Raw genomic sequence first — 15,244 nt, 5'->3', positions numbered from 1 at the left:
AGAGGACAGAAAACCTTGCGTGGACTTGGAGTGGTTAGACATGTGGACAGGAAACACCAAAAGGAGATTCCTCCTGGACAAATATGAGCTAATTTGTGTGTGGAAAAGATAATCTAATCACATCTGCCCAATGGGAAGGCATTTGCTGGAAGCAGTAATGTGGAGCGCGGGAGAGGGGTGATGGCAGACTGCCAAGCTGATATTGGCCCTGTTAGACAAAGCACAGAACAGTGTGGCCATTATTCCTGCAGTTCAGCTCTGGTGCTACCTCTGCTGAAATGCTGCATCCAGTTCTGGGCACCTGTACAAGAAAGATACAGACCCAGTGCTGGAAAGTCAGTCAATAGGAGCCAAAATGACTCAAGGGTTGGAGGATTTGATTTAGGATAAACTATTCAAAAAGCGAAATAGGTATAGTTTGGCTCAGGGATGGCTTAAGAACCGGATCCAAAATCCCCTGAAATCAATGGAAAGACTCACCTTGACTTCATTGATCTTTGGCTCAGGCCCTAAGATAAGATAAGGGGTGTAAATACCAAAGCTGGAGTGGGTTTGTCGGGGGCCCTTTAAGAGGAGTCAGGGTCCTGTTTATTCCAAGACAGACTTGGAGAAGGAGCCCATCTCAGCCCCGTGTAAGTGAGTAATTAGGTGACTGGTGAGCAACTAAGTCAGTAATAAGAAAAGGAGTACTTGTGGCACCTTAGAGACTAACCAATTTATTAGAGCATAAGCTTTCGTGAGCTACAGCTCACTTCATCTGATGAAGTGAGCTGTAGCTCACGAAAGCTTATGCTCTAATAAATTGGTTAGTCTCTAAGGTGCCACAAGTCCTCCTTTTCTTTTTGCGAATACAGACTAACACGGCTGTTACTCTGAAATAAGTCAGTAATAAGCACCTGGCTCTGATAATCTCTCCAAGCATGGCAGGGGGGAGGATTGCCTAGGGAAAAGGAGCCAGCTGGGAAGAAGCTAGCTGAAGCCTGCAGCTGGCCTGAGCTACAGACTGGCTCGAGGAGGAGAGCTGGGGACTCCTGGTCCAAGGAAGAGCCTGGCTGTTCACCAGCCCGCCCTAGGAGGAGAGCTGTGCTACTCAGGAATGCAAGGAGCATAAGCCTACCTGAATTACTACCCTGGCCCAGGGGGAGGCTGTGGGACTCTGGAATGTAGGACTCCCTTGATCAGCTCCCAGAAGAAGGGTGGAGTTGAAGGGCTACTGCATTTGTACTTCTACCAGAGTTAATAAACCAGCCCCACAAAGGGGGAATCCTGGTCTCAGCCCTCTGGGCTGGGAGAAAATCAGTGCAACTTGCAGGGCCATGTTGTGCCGCAAGGGGGTGCGTTTGAGAGCAATGCCCTGTTACAGGGTTAGTTTAGGAGCACATACAGGGTAGCAAAAGAAAACATGAGACTGTCATGCCCCTGTTCCCCCGTGGGCATTGGGTAAGCTGTATTGCTTATGTCATTAACAGGACCAGAAAACACTTTTTGGGGAACTGTCACAAAGAGGTTCCCTTCTCTGTGTTGGCAACTCTTGTCTTCCTCTGTTCCTCCCTCCTCTTGTCAGGCCTGGTATGCCCCCTGCACCTGACACCGTTGTCATGATCCATGTCTAAAAGGGTTCTGTAAGGGATCATAGAATATCAGGGTTGGAAGGGACCCCAGTAGGTCATCTAGTCCAACCCCCTGCTCAAAGCAGGACCAATTCCCAGTTAAATCATCCCAGCCAGGGCTTTGTCAAGCCTGACCTTAAAAACCTCTAAGGAAGGAGATTCTACCACCTCCCTAGGTAACGCATTCCAGTGTTTCACCACCCTCCTAGTGAAAAAGTTTTTCCTAATATCCAACCTATACCTCCCCCACTGCAACTTGAGACCATTACTCCTTGTCCTGTCCTCTTCTACCACTGAGAATAGAACCATCCTCTCTGGAACCACCTCTCAGGTAGTTGAAAGCAGCTATCAAATCCCCCCTCATTCTTCTCTTCTGCAGGCTAAACAATCCCAGCTCCCTCAGCCTCTCCTCATAAGTCATGTGTTCCAGACCCCTAATCATTTTTGTTGCCCTTCGCTGGACTCTCTCCAATTTATCCACATCCTTCTTGTAGTGTGGGGCCCAAAACTGGACACAGTACTCCAGATGAGGCCTCACCAATGTTGAATAGCGGGGAACGATCACGTCCCTCGATCTGCTCGCTATGCCCCTACTTATACATCCCAAAATGCCATTGGCCTTCTTGGCAACAAGGGCACACTGCTGACTCATATCCAGCTTCTCGTCCACTGTCACCCCTAGGTCCTTTTCCGCAGAACTGCTGCCTAGCCATTCGGTCCCTAGTCTGTAGCGGTGCATTGGGTTCTTCCATCCTAAGTGCAGGACCCTGCACTTATCCTTATTGAACCTCATCAGATTTCTTTTGGCCCAATCCTCCAATTTGTCTAGGTCCTTCTGTATCCTATCCCTCCCCTCCAGCATATCTACCACTCCTCCCAGTTTAGTATCATCCGCAAATTTGCTGAGAGTGCAATCCACACCATCCTCCAGATCATTTATGAAGATATTGAACAAAACCGGCCCCAGGACCGACCCTTGGGGCACTCCACTTGATACCGGCTGCCAACTAGACATGGATCATATATTAACTGCTAATGTAACATGGTGGGCAGGATCAAACCTGGGGCCTCTGGAGCTTAGTGCATGAGCCTCTACTGCATGAGCTAAAAGCCATGTGTCTGTTAGCTAAGGCTGTAGAGCAGACTTCTTAATCTCTCTCTTAAATGGTCTCGGTGCCACTAGATGGGACAAAACACCACATCCAGGAGGTGTGTGGGTTACACTAACATTCTGGTCCTGAAAACCACTGTATGGCGTGTGTATCAGTATGTGCTAGAGTTACCTTCTTACAGCCTAGGCTGCCTTAGACAAAGAAATGTGCAGTTGCTTGTCTGACCAGCCTGGCAGAGACAATGAAGGCACAGTTACGTAAAGGATAAACGAAGCCATCAACCTAGTGTGTGTGTGTGAGATTGCCAAAATGAATCTCCCTCATGGGCCCATGAAGCCGGGCCTCAGGAGGGCTTCTTGCCTGCTGAAGATATCAATGAGGACAGAAAGCCATTTTGGCATCCGTTATTGGGGAGATCTAAGAGGCTAGAGGAAAAGAGGATCCTTCAGCCAAGGGGGGTGAAGTCTCTGGTATCTGAATATAGGTGAGAAACCTGCTGAGGCAAAGATTGTAACTTGCTGAAGTAAACTTTTAGTCTTAGATGGTTTTAGTCTTACTTTGGTTTGCTTGTAACCCTTTCTGTCCTTACTCCTTGTATGTGGTATCACTTAAGCCTATGACTTTTTAATCAAGTAAACTTGTTTGACTTTGTATCTAAACCAGCCCAGTGCTTTGATTGGATTGAAGTGATTGTTTGCTCTATTCAAGATACCAAGCTGCATTTTCTGTCTCTTAAAGGGGCAGCAGCTGTAACTACTTCAGTGAGTGTCCCAGGAGAGGGCTGGGCTCTGCAGGGAGACCATTTGGGGGAAGTTTGGGACTGGAGGGGAGGAATTAGAGGTGGGGGGTCACTCTGCAAACAGTGACTAGGTGGTTGAAGGCAGGTGTGACCCACTGACTGTTGGTGTCAGGGCTGTGAGCCGCAGCAGCATAGCATTTAAGGCATCCAGAGTTGCAGGTGGTGACACAGGCCCACGCTGGTCTGGGTTGAATCCCCAAGTGTCCCAGGAGCACATCCCTGCATTGGTAGGTAGCTGGGGACTATGAGCTAGTAGCTAGTGTTGGCCCCCAGTTTGTGTGGTTCTGTTACTGGCAACTAGAAGATGCTCAGTCTGAGTGGAAATTTCCCTTGCACAATGTGAAACTGCTGGACTCTGCAGTGGCTTTTACTCATCTGACTCGCTTTTCACAATGTGAACCCCCAGGGGAGATTCCCAGCTGCCCTGGACACTGGAGTGTTCTGGGCTACAAGACTTCTCTAAACCATTGCACAAGGGGTGAAGTTAGTACAGCCCTAACCTAGCAGGGGCAGCTGTGGCCCACAGGAAGGCAGTGATGTTTGCTCTGACCCCAGGGAGAATGGCTTTAGCTGGGGCTTCACAGGAGACCTGCTGGAGGAGGCTGCCTGGGAGCAGTACTGAATCAACATATGTCCAGGTGCCCTGGTCATACCCCCAATCCAGACACTGATGTCCACTTCTGGAACAGCACTGATCAGCGCTGAGCCCTCTAGTAGAGAGGGGTTATGTGTGCCGGGGTTGCTACATCCCCTCCACCTGCCTGGGCAGACTTTCCACCCTCAGGCCCCTGTACCTGACTTTCTGCCAGGAGTTAATCTGACTTCTGTACTGATCCATGGGCCTCCTCATGCCTTGCGTCTACATCAGTCACTGCCAGCCAATGCCACATGCTTGCCACAGCCCTCCTAGGATGTGTTATTGTTACAAACCTCTCCCTTTAACCTTGTGTATCATGAGACTTGATTGTTCTTCTGGAGCTCAGCTTCCTTTGTAATTAGAGCCAGCCAGCCACGTTTTTTCCCAGGCCAGCTCACTGCTGTTTACTCCTTTGTCTGGTTTTGATCCTTCTCTAACAGGCCCCACCCCTCACTGTCCTACCTGATCCTCCTATTCTACCTAATCAATCCTGCCTCAATGTCTCCACCATGGTATGGGAGCGACCACTGCACCAGTATCCATTTCCTACCCCTTATGGAATGACACTAGGTGGACCACTTAGCTCATCCTATAGCAGGAAGTGTGATACCAGATAAGAGCCCAATCCTGTAGCTCTTACTGACCCAAGCAGGCCCACTGAAGAGAGCTGGATTACCTTGGAGAGTCAGGAGTGGTGCCATCCAGGAGTAGGGCCACGTTAAGGAGCACTGACAATAAGCCTCAGACCTTGACGTCTTTAAACCATGATTTGAGGACTTTAATAGCTCAGACATAGGTGAGAGGTTTATCGCAGGAGTGGGTGGGTGCGTGGGATTCTGTGTCCTGCATTGTGCAGGGGGTCAGACTAGATGATCATAATGGTCCCTTCTGACCTTAATATCTATGGAGACTGGGGATCCCATGACACGATATCACTAGTGTAACATCGTCAGGCACAGCCTGGAAGGTATAAGGAGCAGGCCCCACCTTAAACCACAACGGGGAGAGGAAGAGCTGCTGCTCTCCCCAGTCCTGAGGAGATTGGACTGTCTGGCCCTTCTCAGCTCTCCCCACCCCCACACCAACCCACTGGACTGATCCTCCAAGCCCCACCCCAGCTGGGCTAGTTACATGAGGAGACTTGGCTGGACAGAGCAGCACAGCTGGGAAAGCTTTGCTTGACCACTTGAGCCAGCAGGGAGGTATGTGGCCCTGGGAATCACTGCCATGGCTACCACCACTTCACCTCGGGTGGCCAGACATACCCCTCCTCCCCAGGTGCCGCTGCTGCTGCTCCTCTCTGGACAGCCAGGGTAGGGGCACCCCCGGTCTTGTCAGCCTCCCTCCTGTTCACAGCAAAGGTGGCCAACCCTTGCAACAGCAGTGCCTTGGAGAGGGTCCTGCTGCCCCCAGCACCTGGAGCCCAGGGTCCTGTGGGGTGTTTTGTTAGCAATAAGTGATGCTACAGGAGGGCAGAGTTGTAGGGAAAAGATCTTTATTATGCATGCCGAGAGGCCTGTGGTCCATGCTCAGGCTGTCGGATTTGAAAGCTGGTTGCCTGACCCAGCTTGCATCGTTGAGCACTCTGGCGTCAGATGGAGATAGGACCCTTGTGAAACCTGGCCCTCTGTCCCCAGTCCTACTCATCACGCTCCGTAGAGAACATGGGACTGGCCATACTCCTCAGATCAATTGTCCAGCCATGCCAATTTCCTGCTATTGCCAGTAGCTGTCACCAGATGCTTCAGAGGAAAGTGCAAGAAACCCTGCAGTGGACAGTTATTGGCTAACCAACCCCCTGCCTCCTCATCTGTCAGACAGAAGATGGTTTATGGCCTGAACAGGTGAGTTTGCAGTCCTACTAAAATAGCTTTATCATCACTTTCTGTTTCCCATTGCCCAAAAACATTAGCTGCCCATTTATCTTTATTAAGACATTTCCCAGACTTTTTCCTTAGGGGATGATTTGGTTTTACAGTCTACTTAATTCTGTGGTTTCCATGTACAGATTAGAATAGGATTAGCAGAGTATAAATCTCTGTGATTGACATGAATAGTTGCCTGTGTCTGCTCTTAGAACTATCCTGTTCCACATCCCAGGGCACTGGTGTTCTGTCTTGTAGTCAGAAGAATGGCCTGTCTCATTGACAGCCTTTCCATCAGATCACACCTCTGGTGGCTTCCCCTGCTCCTTTTTCTGAGCTGTTTTGTAACTTTCTTGTCAAATTAAAATCATGTGCCAAACTGTAAACGCAGTTGGGTTTTTTTTAAATTGAACTTTTTCTGAACTATGGCTAAGAGGAGAGGAATTCTGCAGAATCTGCAGCTGTCTATTTGGAGAATCTTGGAGCTCTGCTGTCTCTTGACCAGTGTCACTCTGTAGGGTCTGTTTCAATGGAAACCTTGGGAGAAGGGCTTGTGTCCAGGGAAATGGTGTTCTCATCCTGTGGTGTCTCCTTCTGCTCCTGGCTCTCCATCCATGCTGATTTTTGCACTGCCCCATGAAAACGCATGGCTCTGTCGATAACCCTGAATTGCAGCAGTGATACTAACCTGGTTAAGAGGGAGATTAGAATAATCTGCATTCTGTATATGAGCCCCTGCCCTTTGTCCTCTGGCTCTGCTTCAAAACGCTGAGCCCTAGTGTAAACAGATGCAATTCCACAACCTCACACCATTATAGCTTACCAAAACCTAGCAGCCTCCTTTGAGGGCTCCTAACCTAGGGGCAAGGAAAAGGCACCTCTCTCCTCTGTAACCCTACTCCGAGAGGTTAGAGGAGCAGAGATGGGGAAAACGTTTTGGGGGTAGAGGGGGCAGAAGACCTTCCAATTCCTCCAGCCCTCAGGGGAGCGAGGAGGGGGAGTTATTAGAGAAGTGCTGTAACATGCTTGGATAAGAGGTGCTATAAAGAGGCCAACTATATTATTATTATTATTGCTCCACAGTCCCTCTGCAGGATGGGATGAGCCCAGAGGGGATCGTTTGAAGCCTCCGCCCTCCCTGGTTTTTGCGTCACCTCCTTAACAACATTCCTTAAACAAAAACAAACAGCCCAGCCTGTATTTTCAAAGGGCTGCATGGAACTGAGTCACCTTCTCCTAGTACCTCTGGGAGAGTTTGGACTTGATGCTCCTATACCCAGCTCCACCCTCTGATTTGGATTAAGGGCTGCCTAGATAGACATTTTATCCTGATAATGTCTATGTTAGCTAAACCAAGGTCTCTAGACAAGATAAGGCTGCAGGTTGCTGAGGCTGACCCCCGCTGGCATTCTGGCATTGGCTCAGTTATTTCCCTAGCAGACACATGAACCTTGGTTTGGGAGCATTGTCCGTCAGGATATCTATTCCTGATCGTGTTAGCTGAGAGAGACTCTAAAGCCATAGGAAACCAGAGGTGTCTCACAGGCCTGAGTTGTCTGGAAAAATTCTGCAATGGCAGCAAAATGCACAAGCCATGTGCTGCTCAGACCTGCAGGAAGAGCAGATATAGCAGATTCCCCCATCCCGTCTCTGCTCCATTAACCCTGCTCCCCCATCTGCCTATCCCCACTTGCTCCCTGCTCCTTGGGGCTGCCTGAACGCTGCAGAGAGGGGATTGGGGAGATGGGAAAGAGCTCTCCCCTCCTTTCCCATCCTCATGCTCCCACATCAACCTGCCAAGAGAATTAGGTAGCCTCTCTCCCTGTGGCAGGGAAGGGTCTCACGCAGCTTTGCTCATTCTTGTAGGGTTGCACGTTTCCAGCACCACACTAGAAGGCCCGAAGCGTGGGCAGGCAGAAGAAATCAAAGCACACTGCAGAGAATCAAAGATCCACATGTTGGTGAATTAGCCAGTCGAGGGCAGTACTGAGGTGGTTCAGGGTGGGCTCTCCATGAGCCAGGCAGAACCAGCCAAGCTGCAGGAATGCTGCTCCCGAACTCCAGGGCCCCTGCTCTTGGAATAGAAGCTACACTGGGTGACAAACATCACTCTAATCCTTTTCTGAAGCTTACTCATTTGGATAATTAAATGGGTGATTAATACCATGTGGCAGTGAGTTCCACTGGCTAACTTTGTATTCCATGTATAGTTTTCTTTTCCTTTTGTCCCATTTTATTTGTTGCCTTTTAGTTTGAGAACAGACCAAATTCACTCCTGATCTAACGCCCCTGGCTTCAGTATCTGGAATTCATACAGTTCTGTGGGCCTATGCTATAGTGGCAGGGAATTTTAGAGTAAATAATATTAAAAAGTTGTGCAACTAAGGGCTAGTCAGATGATGGGACAAAGCAACAAGGAAACCAGGTACTTTCATCAGTGGAGACAGAGGGAGTAAGACACCAGCTATCTATAGGGAAGGATTTGGGGATTGGCCCTGCTTTGAGCAGGGGGTTGGACTAGATGACCTCCTGAGGTCCCTTCCAACCCTGATATTCTATGTGGCATAGCTACCCACAGTGCACCACTCTGTGAGTTGATGCTAGCCACGGTATTGAGGACGCACTCCGCCGACTTAATGCGCTTAGTGGGGACATACACAATCGACTGTATAAAATCAATTTCTATAAAATCGACCCAGGACCATTCGCTGCCATGCTTTGTGCTGCAATGATTCTAAACTACTTGCTACTGGGTTGGCGTGGTAAAGTGTCCTACCATGGAGGACAAAATAAGGCAGCCCTCCCCAGAAACCTCCTCCTGCAAAGGCTTTCAGAGTACCTCCAGGAGAGCTTCATGGAGATGTCCCTGGAGGATTCCCACTCCATCCCCAGACACGTTAACAGACTTTTTCCAGTAGTTGTACTGGCTGCAAATACATCCCAATTGTTCAGGGCAAATCAAACATTAAACACTATTGCTTTTAAACCCTTTACTGTAGTTACAAATGTGCACTCCCCAGAGCTGCTTTCTCCAGCTTCAGGGTCGGGGATCCCGCCTTGGGACGGTATTGGCTCCAGGGTGATGAAAAGATCCTAGCTGCTGGGGAGAACGGATTCACCGCTTGCCTGCTGCGCATTCTTCTCCTCCTCTTCCTCGTCCACAAAATCCTCCTCCCTGTTGTGTGAAACTCCCCCCTTACAGGTGTCCACAGAAAGTGGTGGGGTAGTGGTACAGCCCCCCCCCCCCCGAATGTCATGCAGCTGATCATAGAAATGGCATGTATGGGGCTCTGACCCAGAGTGACCGTTTGCCTCCTTTGTCTTTTGGTAGGCTTGCCTGAGCTCCTTAACTTTCATGCGGCACTGCTGTGTGTCCCTGGTGTAGCCTCTCTCCACCATGCCCTGTGTGATTTTGGCACATATATTAGCATTTCTTCTTTCTGTTTGGAGTTCGGCCTGCACAGATTCTTCTCCCCATACAGCAATCAGATCCAGTGTCTGCCTTTTGGTCCATGCTGGAGCTCGTTTGCGATTCTGGGGGGACTGCACAGTCATCTGTACTGCTGAGCTTGCCATGCTGACCAAACAGGAAATGAAATTCAAAATTTCCCAGGGCTTTTCCTGTGTACCTGGCTAGTGCGTCGGAGTTCAAAGTGCTGTCCAGAGTGGTCACATTGGAGCACTCTGGGATAGCTCCCAGAGGCCAATATATCAAATTGCGTCTCCACTACCCAAATTCGACCCAGCAAGGTCGATTTTAGCACTACTCCTCTCACCGGGGAGGAGTACAGAAGTCGATTTTAAGAGCCCTTTAGGTCGACGGAATGGGGTTGGTTGTGCAGATGCAGTCATTTTAAAATCGACCTAACACGGCTAAATTCGACCTAACCCCATAGGGTAGACCAGGGCTCAGACTCAGAGGCTAGATAGGTCACTGGGCTCGAAGGAGCCCCAGGAATCAGTCTTACCCCACTTGTCAGTCTCACCACTGGTCGGACAGAGAACTGCTCCCTGGTGGAGTTTCCTGAGCTGTTGAGCTGTAAAGCTCCCAAGAGAGACACTGACTGCACTGGCCATGTGGTGGGACCAACTGTGATGCTCTCTGCCAATGCAGCACTGTCACTGTGTGCTGGCCTGGGAGCACCCACTCTGAGCTGTGGCCATGGTGTGTATTGATGGGAGAGGGCTTGGGGAGCGGCTAGGTCCAGTCTAAGCATTAAAAGCAGTTTTACAATGGGAGTCATCCAATTCCAGATCGTGCTGCTGGCCTTCTGCGAGAGCAATCCCTGGGCGACAGGGTGGGATTTCAGAGCATGCCCTGGAGCTTGAGGTCTGAGCTAGGGCTCTATGGGGACTTTGGTAGAAGCCCATCAACTTGTTCTTTTGTGAAGATGGCTGTCAGTGATACATGGCAGTGGCCTTGGGGGGGGGAGCACCCCTTTCAACCCCTTCCCGCACCCTACTCTGTCAGACCCCATCCTATTTTGACTCACCCCTAAAATTCATTTCATGATCTATCGGGAAAATCTTGCCGCACACATGCTTTACAAAGGCTTTTGCTCCCAGCCAATGGGATGGGAGTGCATGCTTTACATAAGAGAGAATTAGTCCTGCTGAGTTCAGTGACTGTTGCCAAGACCTAGCGCTTCAGGGCTTTCATTCATAAAATCCGTTCCCCTAAGTGCCAAGGACAGCAGTCCAACTTCCCGCCTGTTGCAAGGGGTGAGATGCAGCACTGTTGGCTAGGAGGATGTTACTCAGTCATTCCTAATCTAGATTCTGCAGGAAAGCTGCCATCCTCTAAGGACCAGATGCCACCCATGGTCCCTTTCCTGGGGTTTGGTGATTATAAATCAGCACAGAGCTCTGGCTTTTACCCTGGTTTGAGGAGGACAGCAAGAGAACTGTCCTATTACATACAAGTTTATGCCCCTCTGATGGGGTCTGTCTAGCTGAGGAAGAAAGGCTGAGATTAGATCAAGGTTATTAGCTAATCCTGATTTAATCACAAGCCTGGAGCAGGGGAAATGCTCTTTACCTTCATCTATCTAGCTGAGGTAAACCCTAGGAAGAAAACCAACCTGAGATACCAAGGGGCCCTGATTTTATGGAAGTACTGAGCAGCAGCAGCTCCTGTCAATTTCACCTGGAATTGTGGGTGGTCACTACCCACAGACAACAGCCCCTGGCTGGCTGCAGCTAGGCACCTGATTTCACTTCTGACATTTTTGGCTTTGGTGCTCTGAACAGGAGGAGGATAATTGAATTCAAAACAGGCCTTTAGCTATTCCTCTGAGTTCCTTCCTAGCAAGGACAGAGGATTTCCCCCAGGAATGCATCTGGGACTCCTCAGAGGGGTTTATTCCAAAAGAAAAGCAAACCCCATAGCAAATAATAGTAATAATCAAGAAAACATGATCAAATGTTCCTAATAAGCACACATTGTCCACTCCACACCCCTAAGAATGCAGAGCCCAGGGTGTGGGGCCTGCTTCCTATCTTGACACAAACTGCTCCAGGATGACCCTGAGCAGATCCAAGCCTGGTGCTTCCTTCAGCCTTTTAAAATATGCTTTCCTGTCAGACTCAGCGCTCTGGGAATGCCAGCTGACCCCAGCACCCAGGGAAGTGGGGCTGTATATTGAGTGGGAGGATGGCTGTGTGGTTAAGGCAATGGGTGTGACGCAGGAGCTCTCTTCATTCAATGGTTCAAGAACGCAGGGGTCAGCTGAGGGCTACAGCATGACCTCAGCCAAGTCACTACATCCACTCTGAGCCCCATATCTCCCCAGGTGTAACTTGGGGTCAGTAATCCTCCCTCCTCTCATTTGTCCGTTTAGATTGTAACTTCTTCAGGGCAGGGATTGGCTTTCACTCCCTGTCTATGCATCCAGTTCTGTAGGAAACAGTTCTCCCAGGAAAACCGTCAAGATTTCAAAAATGTTCCCATTCTGCACTGGGGTGAAACAGAGACCTTCCAGAGAGAGAAACCACCAACCTGCCTAGCCAATAGCCCTGTGGACAGGGCCCTCCCTGGGGATGTGGGAGACCAGGTTCAAATCCCTGTTCTGGTGGCCAATCTCTCTGGCTTTGGTTTTGACCAGAAATTCCATCTGGGACCTGACAAACCTTTCTGAGAACAGAAATAATCAAAACTGACGTGATCCCCCAGCAGGTTCTGGTGTCACCAGTTAGTGTTTTCTGACAACAAATGTTTTGTTGAACAATTCCTGACTAGCCCTAAGCATGATCTCAGCTGGAGCCCCCACCTGCTGCCCCCACAGGGTGTGGGCAGAACCGGATTAAGGCCTTTAGAGGCCCTAAGCACTGAAAATATTATGGTGCCCCCCCCATATGTTTTTCAAAATAAAAACAATATTATACCGTAAAATAACATTTTATTTTTCGAAATGGCGCAAAACTTACATGTATGCTGAAATTAAAATAGATTCTTTCTAGATTTTTCTGATTGCAAAATTCTGGATACGTTCATCGAAACTGACTTGACGAAGCATGTCCGCTTCCATACACAATAGGGAAAGTGATTCAAGTCTGTCCTGAAACACTGTTGTTCTCTGAGGGTTTTTTATTCTTTTCAGCTGAGAAAAAGAGAGTTCTGTGGAGTAGTTAGTAATCATCAGTGTTAGAAAAATACGTAGTGCGAGCTCTACATTTGGAAATACACATTGTATTCCGTCTTCCAATATTGTGTCATGAAGATCAATGTGACTGAATTTCATTCTTCCTGTTTCATTAAACTTTGCGTGCATATAACAGTGGAACTGCCGTACTTCTCCACAGAGATTCATGTTCAAGTTAACAGGGTATGAGTCAACTAGCTTTTGGGACTGTTGTTCGTCAGATAAGTCCATGTCGTTTAGAAAAGAAAATCTACTTGATATTTCTTTGTACATTTCACCTCTCCTCTTCATATGAACTTCAAGTCTATCAATTATAGCATAGTAAGTAGATACGCAAAATTTGTCTCTAGGATTCAATGCTGTTTCTGTTGCACTGCTATCATTTGCTTGTTTTTTCCTGATTCGCTTGCGGGACTGGGCTTCTTTGTAGTTAGTATCAGGCAAGATATCTTTTGATATGTCTTCAGATCTTTCAAAATCATTCCTCAAGGTATGTAAGTGGTCTGCTAATAGTTGATAGAGGTCTGCACATGTTTTCAAATCCAGTTCTTTTTCTTGGAGAGCTTGAGCTGTGTTGTAAAAGTGTTTGTTTGTAAAATTTCATTCCACATGGTCAACATGAATACAACCTCTAGTTCTTGCATCTTGTTTGCAATGTTTTCTGCCTCATGTATAGTTTTTCCCTTTTGTGATTGGTCTTCAGCTATACTTTCTAATGCATCCACAATCTTTGAGTAGGACTCCAAAATTGGACTTGTTGCCACTGCATGTGCCTCCCAGCGAGTATTAGAGATTTCAACACACGATCATTGCCCAAATATGTTTTAATATGCCATCAGTGTGTTGAGGCAGAGAAAAATGTATAAAGTAACTGGACTGTTGAGGGAAAAAAACTTACTGCCACTGGACAACAATCAACAGCACTGCAGCCAACAAGATTGAGAGAGTGTGCAGCGCATGGTATGAATATGGCATATTTGTTCTGTTCTAAAAGCTTCTTCTGCATTCCTTGATAACGCCCTGACATGTTGGCCGCGTTGTCAGAAGATTGACCTCTGCACTTTGAGAAATCTATTTTGCAAACTTGGCACAGATAATGCAGTACTTGATTTGTCATTTCTTCACCAGTGTGGCTTTTCAAATTGAGAAATGTTATAAATCGTTCAACTGGTTTTACATCTGTGGGAGACACACATCTTAATACAATACTCAATTGATCAATATGTGAAAGATCAGGTGTAGAGTCGACAGATAAACTGGAGTACCCAGCAGTACTTATTTCATCCACAATAGCTGAACAAACTTTGTCATTCATTAGACCAATGAGTTCATCACATATATTGTCTTGGATAAGTATGATGGGTTACCTTTGCCAGCATTCCCATATTTTGAGATATGGCCTGCTAAAAATGGGTCAAACTGAGCCACAAGCTCCAACAATCCCAAGAAAATTTGCATTCTGCAATGATCCAAATGTATCATTTGATCCCCAGAAAGGCAGACCACGTTCAGCTAATGTTTGAATAACTGCTATAACATGCTGCAAGATATGTTGCCGGTATTCACGCTCCCCTTTAATTAGTTCATCCAATTTTTGTGTCAATCCAAAGCCCTGTCTTCAATTTAAATATTTCAACATTGAATCTCTGTGGGTAATGCTATTTTCATGTTGTTCAATTAAAACCGTATTCCGCCAGTCACTAAATCCATCTGCAGCAAACCAGGATGTTGAAGGTTTATATGCAAAAAGTTTGCAAACAAAACAGTACACAGACCCTGTTGATGGTGAATACAGTAGCCACTCTCGAGTGTATTTCTAACCATTCTCTTTCATGCTGAAAAATATTTTTTGTGGACAATATCTTGTTTGTTTGCCATTGGTAAAAGTCCAATGTGATTTCTCAAATGGCCAAGTGTGGTGTTGACAGTCATTTGGTCCACGATCTATCCAGTAAGCTACGTCATCGGTACTGAAATCAACCCAAATACCAGGGTCTTTTCTCCTATTATTTATAGCATGAGCAGGTTCAGTCTCTGACACATCCACACCTTCTAGAATAATAGAATATCAGGGTTGGAAGGGACCTCAGGAGGTCATCTAGTCCAACCCCCTGCTCAAAGCAGGACCAATCCCCAATTAAATCATCCCAGCCAGGGCTTTGTCAAGCCTGACCTTAAAAACTTCTAAGGAAGGAGATTCTACCACCTCCCTAGGTAACGCATTCCAGTGTTTCACCACCCTCCTAGTGAAAAAGTTTTTCCTAATATCCAACCTCAACCTCCCCCACTGCAACCTGAGACCATTACTCCTTGTCCTGTCCTCTTCTACCACTGAGAATAGAACCATCCTCTCTGGAACCACCTCTCAGGTAGTTGAAAGCAGCTATCAAATCCCCCCTCATTCTTCTCTTCTGCAGACTAAACAATCTCAGTTCCCTCAGCCTCTCCTCATAACTCATGTGTTCCAGTCCCCTAATCATTTTTGTTGCCCTTCGCTGGACTCTCTCCAATTTATCCATATCCTTCTTGTAGTGTGGGGCCCAAAACTGGACACAGTACTCCAGATGATGCCTCACCAGT

Source organism: Lepidochelys kempii, chromosome 8 (genome assembly GCF_965140285.1).
Source record: "Lepidochelys kempii isolate rLepKem1 chromosome 8, rLepKem1.hap1, whole genome shotgun sequence".
NCBI lineage: Eukaryota > Metazoa > Chordata > Testudines > Cheloniidae > Lepidochelys > Lepidochelys kempii.
Note: the sequence above shows the minus strand (reverse complement) of the source record.